This window comes from Harpia harpyja, chromosome 3, assembly GCF_026419915.1.
Source record: "Harpia harpyja isolate bHarHar1 chromosome 3, bHarHar1 primary haplotype, whole genome shotgun sequence".
Lineage (NCBI taxonomy): Eukaryota > Metazoa > Chordata > Aves > Accipitriformes > Accipitridae > Harpia > Harpia harpyja.
Genome location: NC_068942.1, coordinates 51853453 through 51878803, shown reverse-complemented (window position 1 = coordinate 51878803; position 25351 = coordinate 51853453). Strand labels below are relative to the sequence as shown.

The 25351-nt window shown below is 36.5% G+C and overlaps 1 protein-coding gene across 5 annotated transcripts in view; it reads left to right on the top strand.

The window, feature by feature from the left end:
* The window catches only part of PRKD1 (protein kinase D1), a 154819-nt gene that overhangs the window by 53485 nt on the left and 75983 nt on the right, over nucleotides 1-25351 (top strand). The window contains exons 1-2 of one of the 5 annotated variants that reach the window (XM_052782528.1): nucleotides 23910-24323; nucleotides 24897-24971. The exons of the other annotated variants lie outside the window; for them this stretch is intronic. The gene's annotated coding sequence lies outside the window, so the exon portion shown is untranslated. Of the gene's footprint in view, nucleotides 1-23909; nucleotides 24324-24896; nucleotides 24972-25351 lie in introns of those variants that run through there. 5 annotated transcript variants of the gene reach the window in all.

Sequence of the window (25351 nt, the reverse complement as noted above, 5' to 3'; positions counted from 1 at the left end):
ATTTAAAATTATATAAGCAGATGAACTCACTCTCATATGAAGAATGCAGAAGAACAAAGAGACCATTAATCAGAAAGAGTCTTGTAGCAATTGCCTATAGATATGGGAAACTGCAATCTCCAGCCCATTGAAAAAGCTGTAAGACTGAAGAACTGTCAGACTAGAAGAGTAGAAAACCTAAAGCGGGAGATAATGACAATTTGCGTGATATTTGAAACACCGCAGAAGGTATGGATGCCAGTGGTAGCAATGAGGCTTTATTGGAAAGAAGTACTTAAGCCTGGTGAAGGTAGCCTCTGTTACAGAGGTGGCTGGAGGCTTTCCAAAGCCCAAGGAAAGATCTATATTGTTTCATTATAAAATTCAAAACCAGGCAGAAAACATTTAAAACTGTGGTCTTTGACTTCTGTGGTAGGAAGAGGTGACTTTTTTTTTTGTGTTAACTGATACATTTGGAAAAATCATGCCAGCCCTTCATTAGGGCTAAAACAAAAGTGGTGGCTCTACAACTAGTACAGTTGAGAACAGTTGTTCTGAACTTTTCTTAGTTATGGTAATCCATGTTACAGTTTCAGTGAAAAGGAGGTTGGCACCTGTGGACAGATCAAAATATTAGCAAAGGGAGTGGCAATAAGTTTTGTTAGCATCCAGAAGAAAGAGGGAAAGAGAAGTACTTGTTGCTTGTGCAACACTGAGGATTGCTTGAATTCCTACATCATCACAACTGCAGCAGTACTTAATTTTTTTTTTTCCCCTTCTTTTTGCCAGCAGCTCATTTGCCAGCGCTGATAGGTCAGTCTAGATTGTAATTCCAGTGTACCTGAGAGACAGCACCTCAGAAATAAATCTTTTGTGTATGAAAAACTCACTTGGGCATTTACCGTTAACAGAAGTAGCTTGTTATAAAAATATCTAGACTGAATTTTCATAATATATATAGATATTGGTACAACAGAGAGACATTATAATAATACAGATAGGTATATTATATAGTAAAATGTTACAAAAAATACTAAGGTCAATAGGAAAAAAACTTCTGGGCTGATGAAAATAGAATTAATGAGTTTGGTTTCATATTTGTATTAATCTATAAGAATTTTCTGGAGGGAAGCTTGCATTATTTGAATTATTTATCATACATATTAAATTAGTTGCACATTAGTAAAAGTTAATGCTTTCTACACAATTTCTTTACCACAAGATAGTACAAAACACTGTGAAAATTTATCTCTGGGAGATTTCAGCAGGTTTCAGCTATATATCAACTTGGCTCAAAAGATTTTTGTGTTGCCTCAGCAGCTTATTCATTATGCCTACTTCTAAGAGGATAAAACTGATTAACAGATTAGTAATACCTTAGTATTTTGGTACGATTACTAGCAACATGGATGTGTTTTTTCCTTTACATTCAAATAGGATTCTAGGACTGGAAAGGATCTCCTGTGTTATCATCTGCTGTTGCAGAAAATCATATCGTTTAACTTGTGTCATGAAATTGTCAAACTTGACTTTTAAGAAGATTTGGCTTCCTGCCCCTGGTGCTTTAGTTGGAAAAGCTATCCAAAAGATAAATTTCTTTGAAGCTAAGGAATCTTCTTTAAATATGCAGCGTAACTCTCTTCCTAGTCACCTGATGTTTACTTTTGTTAGGCTGTATCTTGGTTTTCCTTGTTTTTTTCCTTCTGTTCTGTATCTTGATATATGTGTAAACTACTATTATCTTTTTCAGATTCATTGAGACAGATTAACCAAACAAAACTTAGTCTCATCCTGTAAGATACACTATCCATTTCCTTCATCATGCTAGTTTTATCTTCTTTCCAAATACTCAATTTGATTATTTATTTATTGACAGTGGAGTGTAGGGATTATGCATCATACCCTCACTGAAGTCTTACCAGTGCTTTTTACTGTGGCACAAACAGATCCCTCTCAACTGAATATGCCTAGAACCTAAGGTACAGATTTTTTTTAGAGGCACACCTCCATTTTTGTACTTAGGTTTTATACTTGGTTAAGATTAGATGCAACATTGTACTTCTTGGTAAAAGTCTGTAAAGTTACAATATCAAGGTTAACATCCGGCCTTGTATCCTTGTATCACATCTCTTAAAAAACGTGTTTCTATCTGGGCTCTGCTTTGCTATAAACGAGCACGAATCTTTTGATTTCAGTAGAAATCATCTTTGTTAATTGACTTCTAAAATTTAGTTCAAAACATTCTTTTATGATCCAGTTTCTGTAGTATGTGGGGAGAGCCAGCGATTGTTTAACAACCTAACTATGTTTCCACCAGATATGATGAGGCAGTGTTGACGTCTAATTTAATAAGTAATTGTGAACACGAGAGTTGTTTCTGAAGGAGTTTATGGTGTGTTCAAAAGGGTGAAAGAGGTTGCTTGACATGATATGCTCCTCTTTCCTGAGTTGCCAGTCTAAATCTGTATTTTATACCTTCTGTTCTACCTGATAGGAGGGGGCAGGAGTATCTCTGGATTGTACTGGTAACGCATGTGAAATATATGAGATGACAGCAAGAATCTAGTGAAACCTAGTTTTCTGCTGCATTTAATTAAAAAAAAAAATATAAAGATTAAAAAAATCTTAGTGGTAGAAAGAAAAATTGTAGATGGCTTGTATCAGAAATTGGGGAGCAGGTGCTGGAAGTCTTTGGTTTTAGTCCATATGTGTGTCTATCCTGTTTTCTAGCCTGTCATTTTCTTTTCCTTTGAGCAGTCTGTAACACTGCTAGATTGTCCTCCACTTTTCTGTCTCATCCATTCCTAGGATATTTGCAGCACCTTGTAGTTGCTAAAAGCCATCTAAAAGATATCGTTGCCTAGCCAGGTCTGGTGTGCTAGGATTTTATCAGTGTATTTAAAAAAAAAAAAAAATTTTTTTTTCTCTTTTAGCACTGGAGGATATCTTACCTGTTAGACTAGGTAGCAATGCATAAAGGAAGTAACTGATATTTAAAAAAAGTAAGCACGACATATACGGAACAGGTAGGTAAAAGTAACAGCCTAAGAAGTGTTTGAATTTCAACTGCTATCCATGGCCTTTGATATACTATAATTGTGGATATAAATTGTGAAGTACATATCCTTTTTCACTCTCAGGCCTTGCAAAGAACCCTGGTTGGAAGACAGAATCTAAAATGTTCCTTTCTGCTCTCCTTTAGGGGTAGGGGAGATTGAAGTGGTTGTTGGGTATGAGACCCAGGTTCTCCTTCATTGCAATTCTGGAATCAATGTTCAAGGAATTTTGTGCCCTGTTCTCCTCTCATACACTCGTTCACTGGCATTGGCCAAACCTACTGTTCTTGTAATTTAAATTTGTCCTCCATATTATATCCTCCTTATTCTTCTCCCTCTAATCATAGTAGTGAAGGTTAAACAATTAGAATCAATTAGTAAAAATAATCTATGTCGTAAGCTTGCTATTTTTGTCATTAGGGAGAAAAGCCCTCTGACCTGATGATCTGCTCAAGCCACTGTAAAGAGATGCATTATATGCTAGTATAAAGACATAAACTCACTTTTTTCAGTAAAGAATAATTAATTGTTAAAAGATCTAGATTTTATAATGTTCTAATTTAATTTCAGTGATCGCTTTGCTGTATACATTTTTATTTATTTCCAAATCTCAAGAGAAGACATTAATGTAAAATGATACTGATACATGGTGAGTTATTTAGCCAGTGCGGTTGGCAGGCGTGGGACTCTGTGGTTTAGTGGCTTCTTATATCTTTGTGCAGGCACAGACTTTGGAGGAAGGAGAAGGGGGGGAGGGAAAGGTACATTTGTTTCCTGATGATTATGTTTTTCTTCAAAATACAGTTGATAAGTTTTTTTTCACTAATTTGCTTCTTGCTATTTTGAAATTTTCCTAAAGACCCTGTTTCAGAGATGACTGCTGCATTTGAAATACAGGACTGGATGTCTCTTTGAAATGCCATTCTGTTTAGAAAGAACACCTACTATTTAAGTAAAATTATAGTGCTCTGAAAGCAAAAAAATAGTCTTTTGTCACTCTGGTATATTTATGCATATTTCATTTTAACCACAAGGATTTTTTTTCCAGTTTGGCAGAAGTAATCATTGGCAGAAGTAATCATTGGCAGAATGATTTTTTTTTTTTTACTGTTTTAAATACCAGTGTGAAGACTTCTCTTTCTGTTTAAAAAGCCCTCTTAACAGCACAGTTCATTCTTTTTTTTTCTTTTTTCTTTTCTTTCTTTCAGCTTTTTCATGAATACAACCGGTTCCGTTCAGGATCAGATGATTCCATTGTTTTGGTTTTGTGGGCTTTTGGTTGAAATCAAGTGCTTTTCTTTCAAAGCCAGCTGTAGTTCAGGGGCAAGGGAGGAGGAGGTGGCTGCTGCGGTATGGGGAAGTTGGCATGGACTCTTTGGTTCTTAAACGCAGTAGGCAGACCAAACTATGGGTGATTTGTCCTCACCCAGACTTTTTTTTCTGAGACAACCAATGCAGAATGGTCATTTTCCTCCACTTCTGTGGTTGTAAAAACTTCAGAGCAAAAACAGAACTGGCCTGTATTTAAGACAAGAGATTTAACAAAATATAGGCAAGTTTGTAACTTGGAATGATTTTGAGTGGTGCTGAGGAATGATAGATATATTATCATTATCTTCTTCCCTTTACAAGAAAATAAACGGTTGCAAAGAATATTTCTAGACTACTCCTTGTTTGTCTTTTAAGTGGTTTAAATTAGAAGCCCCACCTTGCATATCTGTATTTTGTTCTGTATCATGAGAAATAATCAGTTTTTGTGGCTTTTCTGCAATGTAACTTTTTCTGAGTAGTGAATTTTTTGGCTTTCTGAAGGAAGTTATCTGCACAGACTTCTGTAGGCTGTAAACAGAGGTTCTTGCTACAGCCAGGTTTGTGGTTGTGGGCTAAGAGGATGTGCAGTCTCTAATCAGATAGGTCCAAAGAAGGACCAGTGGGTGGGAAGGAGGGAATGGTCAGAAACCAATATGCACAATGTAAATTTGCACATAATTTGAATGTGCACCTGTCTGTGGATATGAAATCCACATCCGTGCATGCAAAACTGTTTCTGGCCCCAGTAATTTGGTCTATATTCAGATTTGACTCTCCATAATAATACAGACATTTTGTTTCTACTTCTTTAAGCTTTCTTCTTGCTACTTGTTGATTTTCTTGTTCTCATTTTACCAGATTTCAAGTTTATTTGTGAATAATAAAAAAAACCCCAGCCCTTTCTGTTCTGTGCATAGGTGATACACTGGCAGAAATGATGTTGCTGGTGAATCATTTGGTGAGGAAAATATAATTGATCATACAGAACAGAACTTCTGCTTGCATTCATCCTCTTAACAGACAGTTATATATTTCAGTCTTTCCATTTGACTTTTTTTTTTTTTTTTCTTTTAGCTTTCTTATTACATTGTAGGTTTTACTGTGGTACAGGTTGCGAATGGTCAGCACAACAATAAGAAATGAACGTGAACAAAGAGAATCTAGTTCCTAAAAGTCAATTTTAACTTCCCATGCATAAGAGCAATTACAAGATGCTTTTAAAAATCATGGCCTTGGTCACTTTACCCTGTTGAAAATTCCAAAAAGTCAGATTGATGTGCATTATATCCAGCTTCAAGTGCCTGTTTACCTTGTTGGAGTATAGCAATTAATGATCAATGTGTGCTTCTAATGGTGCATTGCATAAAGTGAATCAAAGGTGACATAACCCATGAAGCATTCTTTGGTGATTGCTTTAGACTTCTGAAATGTCATTTGTTGTTATGAAGGCATACATGTTGGCAGTTCAAGATAGCATGCTGGATCACTGTATTCAGATCAGTGCTTATTTGAAATGTTTATAGCTTTGCTCTCACACAGTTGTGCAGTCACCATTTTAGAGGCAAGAAATAATTGAGGTGAAATTACCTGCTGATAATACATAATTAGTTGAGTAGAAGTATTCATTGCTGTGAGGAAAAAAGAGAAGCTGTTCAAGAAGCACAAATACTATCTCTAAAGTACTTTCATAAACATTGCAAGGAAAAAAACCCCAAATATTCTCTTTGCAGTTACAGAGGATCTGATTGAATGAAAGGGAGGTGTTTGTCATAATCTTAATAACACATCCATCCATTATTTCATGACTTAGTGATGCATAGTAAGAACGCTGCCACTAGTTGAGAATCAAAACAGTTGAACATATCATGGGAAAATACTTAAATTTATGTTTCTAAATGATCATTAAATGTTTTTATGTGACCCCTTCAGTGCTTGAGGAGTGGGTAAAAATGTTGGGAGCTGGGTGGAGCGAAGGGTGTTAGGTTGCATGTGGGTAGTGAGCATACGGCAGTAGACGTTTGTGTATGGAGCACCTTGAACGTTCAGTGTTGGGCATGGGAAATGCTGGGTAAGTATCACGCATAAAGGATGTAGAGCAGAAGCACCCAGCTGCAGCTGCTCTGGCTTGGTTTGGACTTTGGCATATTCTCTGAATCCTGCACTGGCCAGAAGTCTGTTCCTCATGGTGTGCACTGAGAATTCGTGGCTCGCTGCAGCACTTAGGAAAAATGAATGCGGTCAGAGCTAAATAGATTAACGACCACTATTTTTGAATGAAAACATGGAATTACTCTTTTTAGTTACTTGTCACTTTACTTGCCCCTTTCCTTTGCTGTGTAAGAAAAGATGGTGGGGAAGAAAGGGGGGGGTTGAAAGTTGAACCAACAAAACAAAAGTTTTGGGTTTGTTTTTTTTTTTTGTCTTGCTAGAAAAGATGACTGTCTTAGCTACGAGCAGAAAATTCAAATAGCTTAACTGAGTTACTGGATTTTAAAATGGTGATGAATGAGGCCGGCTGTGCTGTTCCCTGTTTTCCTTTCATCAGAAGTTAGTCTCCTAACATTTTTACTCCACGTTTGTAGGGTCATGCAGCTTACATGACATACAGGTTTCTGCCCTCTTTGGCTGTGAACCTTACCGCCCATCTTCCTGCTTCTGATCTATTGCAAAAAACTAAGAGGGGCCATGAAAACTTAATTTTGTATATTCCTCTCTAATATCTGAGATCTTGTTCGCTCAGCTGCTGGTAATACAATCTCCTGCTCCCTGCAGACTTCTAGTTGCTAGGAACTTCTTGTATTAAGTGTCTGGCTCCTCACCCCTGGCTGGCTGGATGCCAAATGGCTGAGACTTCAAGCAAATGAGATTATTTTACAATGACTCGCTTGTTATTAGAACTTAGAAGGGATTCTTTACATGTTAGATGAAAGTCTGAAAAGTTCTCTTAGTTTAATGTGACAGCTGCTTTTCCCCTGGCAGAAACAGAATTTTGACTTTGCTTGTAGTACTCTTCAAAATATTGTGGTTTGTGCCAAAGACTTCAGTTTCTCTATAAAAGGCAGGAAGCCATAATTTCCTTGCTGTAAGCAATGTATTTTTAATATGGTATTCTGTATGAAATTACCCTGTGAACCAGCAGCTTCAAGGAGCTGATTTACCTTTTTGTTCTAGGTGTAAATTTCTTTTCTGCAGCATTTATAAGTTAACAGTTCTGACTTTAAATAAGAAAAAAAAAATCATAATATTGTATCATTATTTTATGGCCTTGTTTTAGCCATTGTTAAGAAGACGACCCTAAAAAAACCCATGCTCTCTTAAAATTCCAGCATCAATTGTGGAACACAGTTGTGCAACTGAAATTTGTAACACTGCACAATGAATAAAAAGTACATGTAAAAAGATTTTTTTAAAAATATATTGAGTGATGCTGTTTTTGCAAGAAGGCAGGCCAGCACTTGAAATAAAATATTCAGAGACATGATTAAGTCAATATATATTCACAAAAGCATTTACAATTTTTTTTTTAGCAGCAGGAGAGCTTCAATCCCATCAAAACCAATAGGCAACCTATTTAAAATCCAACGTCAGAAAGGCAGAGCCATCAGAAGTTCCAGTCACTTGTTGACCCTGAGAACAATACTGTTGAATATTGATCCCATTGTATGAGAAGAGATGAGATTTAGTGAGTGCGAAATTCTGTACTGGAAAAATTAAACGCTTAAGTATTGCAAGATGAGAGTGGATAGTTGAAGATGGGCAAACCCATGCAGGAATTTAGGGTTGACTGTGTTCGTTTCATCTGTTAGAGATAGGATTTCTAAGATGCATATCCCAGACATATTAAACTCTAAGGCAACTTTTGTCTTGATGTTTAAAAATATTCTTGAGGCAGATAGGTCTGACTGAAATTAAACTGTCAAATAATCTGTCAGTACTAGTTGGATGGGGGTGGACATGTATTCACCCACACTGAGATGCAAAAACTTCCCTTGTGAAATGTGGCAGCTACGTAATGTTGCAGAAGAACTCTAAACAACAGTTCAGGATAAAAAATGGGGAAGTGTTTCTCCAGTTGAACTTAAAATGGGAATTTTAGATAATCAGAAAGGAAGGTCACAGGAATGTGACTTACAGAAAGGAACATTAAGCTGTAGGAATGTGCCTTGCCTTATGTAGTTTATTTTTCTTACTCTGAACTGAAAGTAAATTTTTTTTTTTTTACATGTTCCAGAAGAGTTGTAGATACAGGGATAGAAAGATCCAGTAGGTTTTCCTCCTGTTTCAACTCAGGATCAGCTGTATCTGCACCCTTCTTCTCTATCTAACCTGTTCTGTGAACCTCCAGTGACGGAGATGCCACAGCCTCCCCAAAAAGTCATTGCCAGTTCTTAAACTATCCTTAATTCTTAATATTTAACTTAAATCCCCTGTGTATAAACTCTTTACTGGCTAACTAACAGAACTAAAGACTGTCAAAGTTTCCTTCTATCTATTTTCTTTCCCCTAATCATTGCTTAGCTGTTTAAATCTTTCATTTTATATCACATTATATAGGACTTTTTTTTTTTTTTTTGGTGCTGTCCTTGGACTGTCTCTGGGCATCCAGAATTAGACAGAGTGGTTACATTAGAGGTCTTGCCAATGCCAAAATGAGTAAAAAAAAAAAAAAAAAAAGAAAAAAAAAAAGAAAAAGATGCTCTGAGAAGAGTCTCAAGTTGTTAGCTTTCTCCGGTTAGCTTAGCTTGACTGTGAGTGTTGTTGCTGAGTATGACATTATGGTAATTAATTCTAATATTTTTTGTATAAGAAAGGCCACAGGAGTTGTCTGAATTAATTCCTTTTCAAACAGAGTGTCTCTTTTAGAAACAAAAATCCAGTAATGTAGAAATAGCACTACCATATTTGTTTTTCAGTGAGCACTTGCTTTAGCTACTCAAAATAAGAAAAAAAAAAGGGGGGGGGGGGACACCAGCAAAATAATTGTTGTGTAGTCTAATTCTACATAGCCTCAGCTGTCAGAAATTGGAACTTGCTGTTTCTTTGTCTGCAAAGCAGATGGATCAATAGATAATCAGATTTCACTTTCTTGTACTGATGCTTATCAGAAGTGATCAAATCGCATCCTGACCTTCCTTTAGAAATTAAACAGTTTGATCACCTGCTGCCACGTACAGTAGAGCATGTCTTTCAGTTCCTTAATTATTCTATCATTCTTCCCTGAATCCTTTCTCCAGTGTCCTAGTTTTTTGAATTTTAAATGTTAGGTATGAGTAGACTGCCAGTTGCAGTTGCATCAGTGCCAAAAGTAGAGGTAATAAATCCATATACTTCTTTGGTATTCCCCGGTTTATGGCAAAAGCAATTCACTAAGAGCGCATGTTCATCTAATTATCCACTATATTAGCTAAATTTCATCATTGCCTTTCAGAATAGAGTCCCTGTTACATCAGAGCAGCTTGTGTTCCATGTTTCCAGGGGCCTGACATAGTATTTTACAGTCTGACTTTGTGTTGCTGTTAAGTTATGCTTGTGCAGTCTCCTCATTACATTACCAAGTTACCTAGTTTTTCCATAAGTCAGGGTGGTAGTTAACTAGTAGTACTGTCCTTCGTGTTTTCATTTGTGGAACTGTGTATCTTTTGTTCCATTATTTTGAGAAGTCTACAGTTATGCAGGTAGCTCCATTTCCCTTTTTAAAAAGCAGCACATTAGTTTTCTTCCTCTTTATTGCTCCAGAACCCAACCATTGACATTACAGCTCTTTCAGTTTTGCTTTAAAGTTTTTTGGACTTGCCAATATAAGTGTACAGCTTCAGTGAGTCCTCTTCAACATCCATAGCAACTGGTGTTAGAATACAAAGTGTTTCCTCATTAATACCTAATACTGCCTTTTCCCAAGATGTGGAGGGGAAAAAGAAAAAAAAGGAAAGTGATTCGTAAATATTTATGGATGGTAGAATTGTTACAGTTCTTTTTGTTCCTAAAGTATTAGCAAAACTTTTAATGTGCCTTAAGTATGCTGACAGTGATATTTTTGCATATCTTCTGGCTTTCCTTAGTGGTTTTCTAGTACTCTTAAGTTTCTATTTATAACTGTTGCTATCAACTTTCTGTTTTGAACATTATATTTCTGTATGTATGAGACGTACACTTTAAAGCTCCTTTTGCAACCTGGCAATTTCTGTGTTTAGTGCATTTATTTTTTTGAAATGAATTTTAAAAATTTAATTAACCTTAAGGTTTATTCATGTGCTTATCTTTAAATTATTTTCCTGGTTCTGTGAAAGTGTTCCTAGATTTACAGAAGACTTAAACATACGTTTAATTTTTATGCCTGAGTGTGCTGAGAGGTTTTTCTTCAGTACGTACGTGTTATTAAAGGACCTACTGCGTGCAAATTGAAACACAGCAGCTACAAGCACTTTTGTTAAGAAACAATATGGCTGACATTTGGGGGGGGGAATCTTAGTTTATGCCTTTGCTCACAGGAGGATTTTTAATTTTTAATCTCTTAACTGGCCAGTTTCTGTTGAGTGCCAATTACAGAGACAGAAAATTGTTGTGATCTGTTTGTGATCCCATTCATCTTTCAGTGGTTTCTGTTTCCTTAGTGATCTTGTCCTAACCTAATGATTAGGACTGTGTTCAAAAAGTTGTACAGTCCAGCTTTGAAACTTTCAGGTAGGAAGGCTTAGAAACCCAAATGGCCTCTTCCTGAGTGACTCACTATCTAGAAGTCTATATATATCTCTAGTATTATTATATAAAAGCTGCCATTTTTTTGTCATAACAACAACAAAAAAATCATGCTGTTTTCCTATCCCCAAACAGGTATTTCACAAGGAAAATCCTCTTCGGTGTCACGGACAATGAATCCCAAACCTCCCATGACATGCCTTACTCGGATCTGCAAAGAGATGCTAAATTTGCATAAAACAATTGTTCACAGACGTTTCTGTCCTAATATTCTTTACTGGTTGTTCTGGACAGTTTCCTCTTAGTATTTTGGCTTTTCTAAGCCACATTTTGAATGGGGAATTAATGTGTATAACATGACACTATGAGTTCTTATTTATAAGTTAGTCAGATGACTCCCTGTACGGGCATGGTTCTATGTGTGCTCATGCTGAACTGGTGTACAACATAAGCACCCTCAGCGTTTTCTTCTGCTATAATCCCCTCCTGATTATATTCATTATAGGATTAGGGAGCCCAGTAAGCCTGCTATTTGGTAGTGTCTCTTTATCCTTTATTAATAAGGATCCTAGTTATTAATAAATGGAAGTAAAATATACAACTGACCAAGGAGCAAATCAGTTATTAGTACTAAAAGTTGAACCAATGTGCTTCTTATACTTAAAAAAACATTCACATTTCTATCAAATTCAGTAGGAGAGCGCCCTTTACAAATATTTTTCAAATGGCTCTTGCTGTATTTCCTGAAATACAGAATTAATGTTGTGAGTGGATGAAAGAGTAAGTAATTTTCCAAATCTCTCTTAACACTACTCAAAACGTAAGGGAGTTCTGCTTTTTCAGGAGGAAAGCACATATTTGGGAATGCTTTAATTAAAACAGTAGTCTGGATCAGAGCTTTTTTTTTCCTGTTTCTTTGCAAAAAAAAGTTTGGAATTTATCTTTAAGCAATTACCTAAACTGACATCTACCTTGAAGGAAAATAAGTGTATTTTGGAAGCAGAGTAGAAGTATAAAGAAGTGAGAATGATCTTTTTACAGATTGCACAACACGCAAACTACTTGCGTGCAGTCAAAGTTTCTGTGTATGAGGTAAGAGATCTAGACAGACCTAATAAAGGTAAGAGATCTAGAGATCAAAAACACTTGTTCTATGTCTGTGTAGTCTGTTGAGTTATGTACATGACTGAGTCTCCTGAATTGATGTAATTCTTGCTCAGAGATAGCTAAAACACATCTGGTGGTAGACTCTCACAGAAATGGGTTTTAGGTTTTTTGTTTGTTTGTTTGTTTTTAAAATAATGTGTAGAATTGGCTCTTGAACTGGTTTCTTTTCATCTTTCTTAAATTAGGAGTTTGTTTTCCCAGGTGCAGTACATGGCATAGAATTAGTAAGACTGGAGCTTCAGAAACAGTGCATGCTTGTGAGCAAGGGACTCTTTAGTCACTGTCTTAAATCTTTTTTTGATTAAAGGAACTAGAAAAAATACTCGATTTTGTTAGTGATTCATCATGCTTTTTCTGCCTATTCCCTGAAGGGCATGAAAGTTTCTGCTCCAGTTCTCAACCTCCTTGGTGAGAACTGCAATCTGTTCATGAAGCATCTACATAAATGGATGCCTGTCAACAATCTGACACTGTTGTCACGTTCTTCTCCTAAACGTTTCGCAGGAAGCTCCATAATTCTGTCGTGGGGTGGACAGTGTTGGGCTGCACAGAGAACGTATACAGGAACTGTAGGAGCCTTTCTATTGAGGTCCCCGTATTGCGTTAGAAAAATGTGGCATTAATGGATCGGTGTTAGTAGAACAGTGCTCCCAAACGTTCAGTATGAAATAACCAAGAAGACACAGACTGTTAGTGCTGTGCCTCAGTGCTTCTGCCGGTGAAAATTTTCCAGGAAATTATGGAGCATATGCAGATGTGGTATATGTATGTGATAATACTTTTGGCTCCAACAGGATGTGATGGCCAGTTTCTCTTTTGAGTCTCATTGTTGTGTGTTTATTATTATTACTTTTCTAAATACTCCTATTGAATTAACCTCTTCATCTACATGATAGAGAAGTCAGTTACACAAGTGTGTGTTGATTTGCATGGCACATGAACTTTTAGAATTTGTATGTGAAAAAATTATTTGAGTGTCTTCTCAATGTCTGAGTTATTGGACTTATTCTTTCTTTACATCCATTTGACTCTGCGTCATCTTCATTGCATTGGAAGCTGTAATAGAATATTCACAAAATACTGAGGAAGTATCAGTAAAAAAGCTAACTCTTGGAGAAGATAAATTATATTTAAGAGTCAGACATTATTTTAAATTAAGGTAGTCTTTACATGGTATTAGTGAAAATCAATTTCCAAGACATAATCAACATATATTTTTGGTAACTCATTACATGCAGTAATTCAGAATGAAGTATTTCCACAAAAGTCTTAATGAAAAATAAATCCAATCTTTTAATGGAAATGGAAAAAGTTATATTAGTGTCTTGTGGTAGCACAAATAGTTACACTAATTATGCTGAAGTTCTCTTTGAGAGAAAAGCGTTATTATTTTAAGATTTTTCATGTTTAATTGCATTGAGCTGTGGTGGGTTGACCCCAGCCAGCAGCCACTTGCCGGACTCAGTTCAGGAGCAATGAGAGAAAACTTCCCCCCCCTGCACCCAGTCTGCAGATTATTTTAAAATCACTAAAGCAACATTACCGGAAATCAGGATCTACAAAGTCACCATGATTTTGCTGAAGTTTTCAATTGCAACTACACAAGTAAAATTTAACAACTTTTTTGAGCCATGCTTCTGGTGTGTCAGCTTTGCTTTCTGTTTGCTCTTGGGTAAAACTCTAGATTTGAAAAAAATGCTGTGTAGTGTTGTTAAGATACTTTTATTTTGATTCTCTGCTTATATCTCTTGCCTCTTGCCCTGAACTGGGAGTTTTTAAAGTCTGCATACAAGCAGCTTGAGTAATGTGGTATATACTCGATATTTTTGGCAGTGAGCAATTTGAGCGACAGAAGGCAAGCCGACGCACAGTGGCAGAAGGCATAGGTAGCAAGAGAACGTGTTTCTTTAAAGATACTGTGCAAAGGAAGCAACTCCTTCACTGAATGGCCACAGAGAACAACCTGTACTGAAAGAGGCTGACAAAAAGGTTGCTCAGAGGTCAGGCTCTCTCTAAAATAGCCACGTTCCTATATTTCACCGTGGCCATGTTTCATCTGTTTCACGGATATTTCTGTGAGGGTGCTCAGCTGTATTTTTCCTCTGTGATCATCATTGTTCCATAGATGGCAGCTGCAGAAAAAGTTGTAGTTTGATGCCAGTTCAAATCAGCGTGTGTGGGCAAAGTACTCTGTTCTGATCTGAGAGAGATGAAGCAAATCACTGCAGCGAACAGAATTAGCAAAATATTTGTACGCACATATTTGTTATCTAAAATATTGTTTACATCATGAACAAGAATAAGTTTGCTCCTTCCTCACAGGCCACTTGGAAAAGGCTTGTTAACTTCTATGCTGAAGGTATCATGCTGTGCTTTATAGAACATGTAATTAATCAAGGATTGTAGTAAAAAAAGTAAAAAAGAGGAATAAATACTGTAAATAGGGAATGACGCTACCCATATTAAAGTGTTAGTGAAGTAGTTTAACTGATGTTAGGAATGTTCCAAATGCTGACGGTTCTCTGGAGTAGATATATCTACAAATAAATCTTTAAATAAACCAAAATGAGAACAGAGGCTCAAGCACTGGCCCAAAATCATGTAAGCTTTTCAGTTGTTTAATTGTGTGCTTCCTGATATAGTTTGGATTGTGCCAAATCACACTCTTTCAGGTGATGCCCAGACATGGCTTGGGTCCTAACATGTGTAAGGGACTGTTTAAAATAAGCAGTGGGAATGTCGTCTCCCTGTTTCTGGAGAAAGAGGTCAGCTGTATGACAGTGAGCCGTTTCCCTGCCACTTAGTCTCAGATCCAAAGAACGGTTCCTGGCTGGTTTAGTGCGTATAATCTTAGAAACTTCTCTGTTTCACTTACCGATTAGATCGGAAGCAAACTTACCAATACTTTATTGGGAACACAAAGGCAAAAAGGGAGCAAGGACCTATACTGCTGTTCCCATTCACTGCTTTAACCTTTGTAAACCTGGCTCCCTGCTGCTCTCCTCAAGGCTCACAAGACCTCAAGGTCTGTCTGATGCTTCTGTTCTACATGTATTTTCTTTGCTCTGGTCATCTCTCTTCCTAACCTTTCAAGGTTTTTTCTGTTGCTTCTTTACCTTTCCAGTGAAAGATCTTTGTTCATCGATCATTTGTCTTCCTCTCTATACCTGTGACAAATGGGCTTGACCTAAGCCTGTCTTGGGTAGTACTGCAGTGCAGACAGTATCAAGATGGTTAGTACTACTACTTATATTTTCTGATACTTACTTTTCTTTCCTGTACAACTAAAAGCTGATTGCCAGGGGAAAAGAAACAAGAAAGAAGAAAACAAAGGAAAGGAAATAGGCAGGTTTGCCTATTCTTGCTGTTTGGCTGCCTGGCAAGTGCAAAGGCAATCTAGAGAGAGTCACCATTTCTGAGATGTCTTAAGCACAGCAAGAAACATCCTGGAATGAGGTGGAGATATCACTGCTGCTGGAGCAGGCACTAGCTCCTGTTCTTCCTCAGACGTTACCATATAAATTCTGTGTAGCTATAGTGTGCACTTCTATTTAAACGCCAGAGTTTGTGTTAGTTTGCAGTAACTGTAGTGGTGCATGTGAAGAAAGTCTTTGAATCCTAATTGATTTTTTTTTTTTTTTACAAGAAATCCGTGAAGTCTTGTAGTATTTTCTTTATGCATAAAGGAAAGACTAATATTTTCATGATAGCTTTGCGCTTGGTAAATAGAGCCTTTTAAAAATCTCTTGAGTTTTGCAAGTGAGTTAATAATGACTGCCACAATTAAATGAGAAATTAGGCAGTCCCCTTGGCCAAAAATTCTCTGCTTTTCAGTATCATGAATTTGCTGTGTTGTAACCTCTGTAGAGAAAGGAAATCCTGACTTCTAAAAATAAAATGCATTGTTATTTTAAGAACGTAAAAGAAGAATGTTTCATCTTGGTTAATATGATTGTTTAAAAAATTTTGTACACTTATATCTTTATTTTAAAACAGTTGTATCAATGTAAGATTATTTATTAATTTATTTATTTCTTTTTAAACGAGTTAGGGTTAGGTCAACACCTTGTTTAGGTTAGGTCAACCTAACTTCTGTTCTAGCAAGTTAAGTTAGGTCAACAAATACTCAGCATGACTCAACTTCTCCACACGCTATGAAAATATTGTTTAGCCCACAGTCCTTACGTGTGCTGGATCATTATCTTTGTGCTGTGAAAGACTTCCAGGTTTTATCAAGGTTCTTGGTGCTGTTACGGTAATTACTAAGGACTTCTCTTAAGAGGAAGGCTTGCAAAAATCTAACTAATTTAGAAGGAAGAAATAGCTACTCTTTAGAAGGAAAAAACAGTTATCACTAAAAGATACGTAGTTCAATTTAATGTAAAGAAAAAAGTTAATGAGGACTGAAAAAGTTTAAAAGACAACTCTCATTACTTCCTAGAATAAAGCAACAGAAACTATCCCTTACAGGAAATGTGCAAAATTGTAGTAATAGACAAAAAGACAGAAACAAGAAGAGGATTTTTTTTTTTCTTTTGCACCTTTAGCACTGAGAACCTATATGCCTGTTTCATTACAAAAATGTGACAATTTTAGTATGTTGAAAGAAGTATTTTTGCAAAATGACCACAGCAACACTCTTTTCTGACTATTGGATTACATTAGTAATTACACTGAAACCAGCATCAATATTTAGAGTACGTGTTTTCCAGCTCTTCCAGATAAAGTTCTTTATGTGGAAGAAATTTATTTCTCATTGGTTTTTCATTTGAGGTATCTACAGTGCTAATCTTCCAAATGCATAATTATTAAACCAAACTGGTGAGAGAGTTGTCTCACCTTAGACAGTCTCACCTTTCCTTTTAGTTAATTTCTATTAGAAATTATGCTTTACTACAGAAAGAGGAAGGCTGAATAGGTTCTCCATTCAAATAACTATTTATATGATTAATTATTATTAATTAATGAAAGCTTCCCAATTCAGATTGGCAATATGCTAACATTTAGATATATCAGATCTTTTAAAGTTCTGTTTCTTTAATAATAAAACCATTTGATTGTCACAGTAATTGGATAGAGTTTTTAAATATCACCAAGTTTTTTTCAGCAGTTTGGTTTTGATCCTTGTATTGAGAACGCTCGTTAATAAGACAGCACAATTATGGACGTATGTAGTTCAGCTTGTGTCTGCATGTGGATGGAGGTATGCCATTGAAACTATTGGCTGATGAAATGGATAATGGATTAAATGAATTACTGAATACTTAGAGTTTCTAGTTACTGAAATTTAATATGAGTCTGCAATTTTTTTGTAGTATCACTTGAAGACAAACCCAGAATTTGCATAATCATTTGGCTTCTGTACAGTTATTGGTGAAAGATTTTGTTGAATTTTCTTGAGATGTTTATAGCTGCTAAGGATAAAAACACTTCAATGATTGCTTCAGCTTTGGTATCTGGTGAGGAAACGTTAGTGCCGAGCCTCCTTTTGCCCTGTGTTTTATGGATAGTCTGCTGCCATTGTACCCACAAGCTGGGCAATACCAAATTATTATTTGAGATCCAGGTTTTTTCAACCTGAAAAAGCAATTTAAAAATTTTTTTTTTTTTTTTTTTTTTAAGTCTTATGGGTAGGTGACAGTTAGTTATGTGATATTTTCAGGAAATGAAAGAAGCACACAACTTCAGTCTGCTTACGGGTGACTTCAAATGCTAGTAGTTTCCTGTTTTTTACCATAAAAGCTGCTGCAATATCATATAAAACATGTTTTACATGAATGTTTAGGTAGCAGTCTTTTAAGGCTCAATGTTTGGAATAAAAGCCTGTTATGCTTTTCCCAAATAATACACTTTTATTGTGGTAACATTACAGTACATGTAAGGAGAAACTATTGGCATAATATGAGACAAACATTGTTGAAAAGGCAAGAGTGGGAATGCTGAAAACTGACATTTAGGTCTTTGTTGCTGAAATTTTTAAAAGTAAACCTTAGGGTAATCACACCTCTTGAGAGGTATGTATATGCATTTTATTTCTTGTGGAGATGTAACTGATTAAAATCATACTAGAGTAGTATTCACAGTCTGAACGATCACTGCATCTACATTCAGTAAATATTAATAGTTTAAAAGCTAACAAACTAAAAAATTTAAATCACTGTTATCCAACAGTAAACATTCAGAATTGTATTCAGAATTGTAATACATTTGCAATCACTGCAAGCAATAGTCATGAACACTATCCTGTTAATAGAATATTTCATTTTCCTTTATGAAGTGGACAAGTAAGAAATAACTTGCAGCTTGGTCCAGAAACGTAATCTTGCTAAAACTTCAAACAGTCCCCCTCTGGATCCATGAAAGCTGTTTTTTAAATGCAGATGATCTCTAAATTACAAGTTTTCCTCATCAAGTTGTCTGAATTTGACTTTACTATGACATAATTGTTTGTCTACATGAATGCTATTTTACACTGATGACTGAAAGCTTTTATCCTGCAAAATTTTATGTGTGCGCTTTGTAAATAGTTACACTGATCGCTAATAGTCAAATTGTAAGTCAATTCAGTGCAGCCCTGGAAAGGGCACAGAATCCAGATCTTCCCTGAAGTTTTAAGCCTGGTAAACAGTCCGTTTATTTACTGCCAGAATTTTGTTTCTTCGTGGGAGTGATTAATTTTTTTAAAATGTCATTGGCAGTATGATGAAAAATAGTACATTGTATTTCCTTTCTTGAAGAAGAGCGTGTTATAAATTAGATAATAGTTTGCTTTGAGAGTAGTAGTTGTTTATATGTGGTATAGCTTTTACAATAGTTTTCCTGTAGTGTACTGTGAAATCCCTCTGGTACATTACAGGCTGCTTACCAGTAATATAGAATGAGGGAGTGATACAGCTCTTCTACTCTAAGTCTATTGCACTAATATAATAATGAATGGCATCTACACAGCAAGGCTGGACAACATTAGCTGCTCTTACAGCAAAGCTAATACTTGTACATTATCTTAGGATAGTTTCTATTTTAATTTTTCAAAAAATTTTCTTGTATTAAATCACTGTTGATTTAGTAAATTAATGAACAAGACCTGTGGACGTACAATACGGTTTCCTCTATGATAATGACAGTTTTATTGAAAACAGTCATGCTAAGGTTAGCTTTTTTTTTTTTTTTTTTGACCTAATATCACTGTGGATAGGCATAAGCAAGATTTAACACTGCTTGTGGACAGGGAGAGTTGTACTTAATAAATAAGTAAATGAATAATATAAGAATTAGTAATATACATTTAGCCATTTATTTTGTCCCCATTTATTCTAGATAGTAATTTTTTTCAGCATCATAATCATTAAGTCATATGAAGTTATCTACTTTATCCTTCTATCCTAACATCGAGAGATCAGCAGTCAGATTCCTTACATTTGTTTGATCTGGTAGAAAACTCTCTAGTAATAGACATTCCCTTTCTTAGGAAAACAATAAGATTTTTTAGAAATTCTTATTCTTGCAAAGCCTTCCTTGTCTACAGTCTAATTCCCTGTATTGTATACGTTCCAGTGTTTTAGATTTGCTAATCCTTAATGTTCCATGCAGAGGAGAAACAGATTATTCCATTCCTATCAGCACCAGCTGTTTATGTATTTAAAGACTGTAATTATTTATGCCCAGCTCCCAGACAGGGACTGCATGTGTCTAGGCTAAAGAACCTTCCTTTTTATGGAGGATATATCTAATATGATGTATCTTCCTAGTGGTTTTACACATCTTTCATAAATTGACCTTAAGTAGCAAAGTTGAAAGTACAAGTTTGGAAAATAGAAATACGGCTCTTAAAAGGATTCACGTTGCACATTGGATATTCTCTTCAATAGTAATTGCATTCCTTCTTATTTGTATTTTCTTTTGGTTTTGGGTTTTTTTTGAAGTGGTTTTATTAAAAAATACCATCAGCTTTTCCAGAACTCAGTGTCTATGGTGAACCAGACTTTCAACTTATCTTCAGGTGTGCTGAACCTTTCATTCGTAGACTGAATATATTTTGTAGTTTTAAGTGTCTTAGAAACATGCTGTCCAATATTTCTTCTCTTTACACTGGAAAATATGTAATAAATAACAACATCAAGACTGGGGATAGACTTATATTAATACAGAAATTTTGCTAAAGTGCAAATCTGGAACCCAAATAGTTTGTAAGTGATAAAAATTATGTTAGAGAGCTAATCTTTCTCTCTATTGAAAAAAGGGGAGGGGGACACACACTTGAAATACACAATTAAACTGTGGCAGTTTTACAAGTTATTACGCTGTGAAGGTCATTTATCCTGTTCCAGTTGTAGACTAAGGCACCTGAGATTAAACCACACTGAAAGCAGTTTAGGAAGATGCATTTTATTTCACACTTTGAGAAGACAACGGATGTGTATATGGACAGTTGTGATGCCTTGATGACTACTGATGACTTGTTAAGCATCCAGAAATAGATCCTTTTCCAAACCCCATTGTGATGGGTTAACCCTGGCTGGATGCCAGGTGCCCACCAGAGCTGTTCTATCACTCCCCCTCCTTCTCAACTGGACAGGGGAGAGAAAATATAACAAAGAGCTTGTGGGTCGAGATAAGGATAGGAGAGATCACTCACCAATTACCGTCATGGGCAAAACAGACTCAGTTTGGGGAAAAATTAACTTGATTTATTACAAATCAACCGGAGTAGGGTAATGAGAAATAAAACCAAATCTCAGAACACCTTCCCTCCACCCCTCCCTTCTTCCCGGGCACAACTTCACTCCCGGATTCTCTACCACCCCCCCAGCGGCACAGGGGGACGGGGATGGGGTTTACGGTCAGTTCATCACACGTTATTTTCTGCCGCTTCATCCTCCTCAGGGGCAGGACTCATCACACTCTTCCCCTGCTCCAGCGTGGGGTCCCACCCACGGGAGACAGTCCTCCACGAACTTCTCCAACGTGGGTCCTTCCCACGGGCTGCAGTTCTTCACGAACTGCTCCAGTATGGGTCCTTTCCACGGCGTGCAGTCCTTCAGGCACAGACTGCTCCAGCGTGGGCCCCCCACGGGGTCACAAGTCCTGCCAGAAAATCTGCTCCGTGGGCTCCTCTCTCCACAGATCCGCAGGTCCTGCCAGCAGCCTGCTCCAGCGCGGGGTTCCCACGGGGTCACAGCCTCCTTCGGGAACCCACCTGCTCCGGCGTGGGGTCCTCCACGGGCTGCAGGTGGATATCTGCTCCACCGTGGACCTCCATGGACTGCAGGGGGACAGCCTGCCTCACCATGGTCTTCCCCACGGGCTGCAGGGGAATCTCTGCTCCGGTGCCTGGAGCATCTCCTCCCCCTCCTCCTTCACTGACCTTGGTGTCTGCAGGGTTGTTTCTCTTACATGTTCTCACTCCTCTCTCTGGCTGCCGAATACTGCCGTCCCAACTTTTTTCCTTCTTAAAAATGTTATCACAGAGGCGTTACCACTATCGCTGATTGGCTCGGCCTTGGCCGGCGGCGGGTCTCTCTTAGAGCCGGCTGGTATGGGCTCTGTCGAACACAGGGGAAGCTTCCAGCAGCTTCTTACAGAAGCCACCCCTGTAACCCCACCCGCTACCAAAACCTTGCCACACAAAACCAATACACCCATGCAAACAATTTTCCATTCTTACAGAAATATTGTATTTCCTCATTATAGAAATTACAATGACCATTTTACTCCTGGTAATTCCACTTTAAGCAGCTATTACACCAAAACAAGGGCTTTTATTAGTGTTGAGAATTTAGATCCAATACTGTTGGGTTTAGTTAGCTTGGCTTTAGTTAGCTTTTAGGTATCTTGATATATGTACATTTCCTATTTTGCCCTGTATTTGGCAAAAATAAATGCTATTTATAGTGTTGTAGTACCAAGCAACGTGGCTGCTTTTTGTTTACTTTTGTTCGTGCATATCAACATTATTGTTGGCAGGAATAAGCTTAGCTGAGGGAGTATTTTTGTCACTGTTGCAACAGTTGGTCCTTACACAATGTTTTATTTGGAGAATCGCACCATCAAAATGGCTTTCATGGCATGAGATTAGTTTATCTGAGAAAAACTAACTCGAACCCAGAAGATGAATCTTGTATGTAATTTATGAAAAAATGTTGTGATTGAATTCATTTTTCTCTACAGAATATAATAAATGATACCTCAAAACACACGTATTTATACATATACATATATAATACATGTAATATAGCAAATGCTTTTATAGGTAGAAAAAATAGAGCTAATTTGAAAGAACAAATTGAATGGGAATATAAAGAGAGAACAAACAAAGTCGTAATGAGCTTAGAGGGAAATGCCTGTACTATCACTGAAATCCAGTGAAATGAGAAAATTCTTTCATTGTTTGAAAAGCATCAACCATGCCCATTTTGAAAGATAGTTGTAATTTTTTCACTGCTTGTGTAAAAGAAAATTCTCACTCTTATGGCATGCCATCAGGCTTGTATACTGTAGCAAGTTAGGAATCTGTTTAATTAAAATTATAATCCCACTGGGATTGCTTTCTTACGCACGTTCTAAATTTAAAGCATTTAGGAGAAGAGTGAATCTGCCTGCTGCCAGCTCAAGTGCTGGAGAGAGGGAAGAGCTACTCCAGCCATGGAGCACCATGATACACGCATCTGAGTGGCTCCAGCAAGCTTTTGGGTTCAGCTCAGCTGCTAGGTCAGATGTTGAATGGCTCTATAAGACACTCAGGTGTCTGTTACTGCCTGTGTCACCTGCTTTTCTATTACCTAGGCTACGCTAGCACCTGTATGGATGAAGAGAGTAATTGCAGTTCAAATTACATCTCCTCCTGAAAGCTTTGATTCACTCCCATTTACACTTAATGTAAAGCAAATTTCTTTAAAAGCTCGAGTATCTATTTCACGTCTAAGCCATGAATTTAGTTCATTCTTGAACTAGAAAAATGCTTTTGGCACTAGGTTGAATAATTTATTATTTTAATGAAATTCGGAAACAATACCTTGACAATTAAGGTCCTTCAACATTATTTGGCTTATTCTTACAGTTTTAGTCCTTAATATTTACTGCATCTTAAGTATGTGATACTTGAAATATTTCATCTTCACATTTGGAACTGTGGGAGAAAATGCTATTTAGGTTATGTTGTCTTTATGCGAGATTAAGAATATTCCATGTAAGAGAACTTTTTTTTTAGGATTTTTGCACTGTTTCTCAGAAATTCCTCCCTTAGGTGAAAATTACTGTTGTTACTATATTTAGGAGTTGATTTCAATTACGCTGGAACTTTAAGTCTCTTCTACCCCTTCTCCTTTAGTTAAGATGATAGAGGATATTACTTTAGCATTAAAATACAGCTATAGAGTAACAGGAAGACAGAAAGATGCAAAGATTTGTGTTCTTGCATAATGAAGACTGGTTTTGTCTAAATTTTCTTTCCAAAACTCTGCCATTTTACCTTCCTGGTAAACTTTTAAAATAATTTAAAGTTAATGTAGTGCCTTAATTACATCTTTTTTGGTAATCGAATAACAATTGAATGCTTTTGATGTGTAGGCACCAATAATAATGCCTGTGTACAGTCAAGAATGGTTCCTGGCTTCCCAGGAAAAGGCACTTTTCTAAGGAGAGTATGAAGCAAGTAGAAGGTGCCTGCACAGTGGAATCATCCAAATATGGCAGCATTTCATTACTTCACTGGTTATTTCATGACAAAATGTGACTTTTGGCTGGCTAACAACTCCAGTAGAGGTGTGGCCTATATGACAAGTTTTATTTTAAATAAACAAAAATTCAGTATCCATCTTTCCTAATTTTATTCCACCTGGTGTTTCTTCTGTAACTTTTGAATGTGGTAATGCATATCTTTTACAGAACCAGGTTATTCAGTGCTCATTATTTTACAGAGAAATATGAAAATAGAGAATACTTTTTTGCTCTTCTTAACAAGACTAAAACTATGCATAATGTTTTCAGAAGGCAACAGACCAGACTTTTAGAGAGCAAGTTTTTGGTCCACATAGAGGTGGTAATCATCAGTGAGAAATACTTTGGAAATGTGAATTGAACATGGCATAGTAAGCCGTTTTCAGCTTTATGAACATGGTAAAGTATACCTTGCTGTTACTGTGACTATTCATTCAACTGAGGTTGTGAATATGAATGGTTAACTGATTACTAGGAAAGTTTTACAAATATGGATCTTTTTTAATGTATGTGATTGTAATGCCTGTTTAGAAATACATGTGTTGATGTTGTTGCCACCCTTCTCAAAGTTTGGTAATAGATTGCCAACTCTTTCAGTTCATGATTAGTGGATGATAAAGGTGCTCAAGGAGATGGCCTTAAATAGTATCTCATATCATATAGATAGGTGATCTATCTAGGATTTTTAATGTGGTGCACAGTGCACATGAACAAAAATTCTGCATCTTTAAACACATGCACTATAGCAGAATTTTGCAGATCTTCTGTGAGAATATTTTATGTTTCAGAGTCTGGAAATTGTTTCTGTTCAGTATAAAACCTATATGAATAACTATGTACAGCAACTTCTTTTTCAGGCAGGTAATGTGTCCAGCCAAGAATTAGCAGTGGATTGGTAATTGTGGTATATTTTGGAATAAGACAGACAAAACTCAAACCAGGCATCTGACCATTTTGTCTCTCTCCTTTCAGTGCATGCTTTAAAGCTTAAAAAAGCGCATAACTTTCTTGGGATACTTGGATAATTTGAAAAGTTTCCAGTAATCAGTAATGCATATATTGTTTTAAAGTACTTGCTGTTGGGTTCCTTCTATTCTGCATTCCCTTCAAAGTAATTATAACCTCAAAACCTGCCAGTTTATCTCTCGAGCTATGCTTATTATTGTGTTTCTTTCATTCCATGTTGATAAAACTCCCAAATAATACATGGAGTAGTTCAGTGATGTAAAATTGAATTGAATCTTTTGCATCAGAAAAAGGGTTTCTTGGCTGTGTTTTCAAAACAAAATCTTAGTTCTTTAAGATGGGATCATGAAAAAAATTAACTCACATTTTTGTGCTGCAGCAAAAAAAAAAGGAAAAAAGTGCTTAGATAATAATCTCAAGTTTAGCTTATAATCTCTGAGATTTTAAAAATCTTTTTTAGT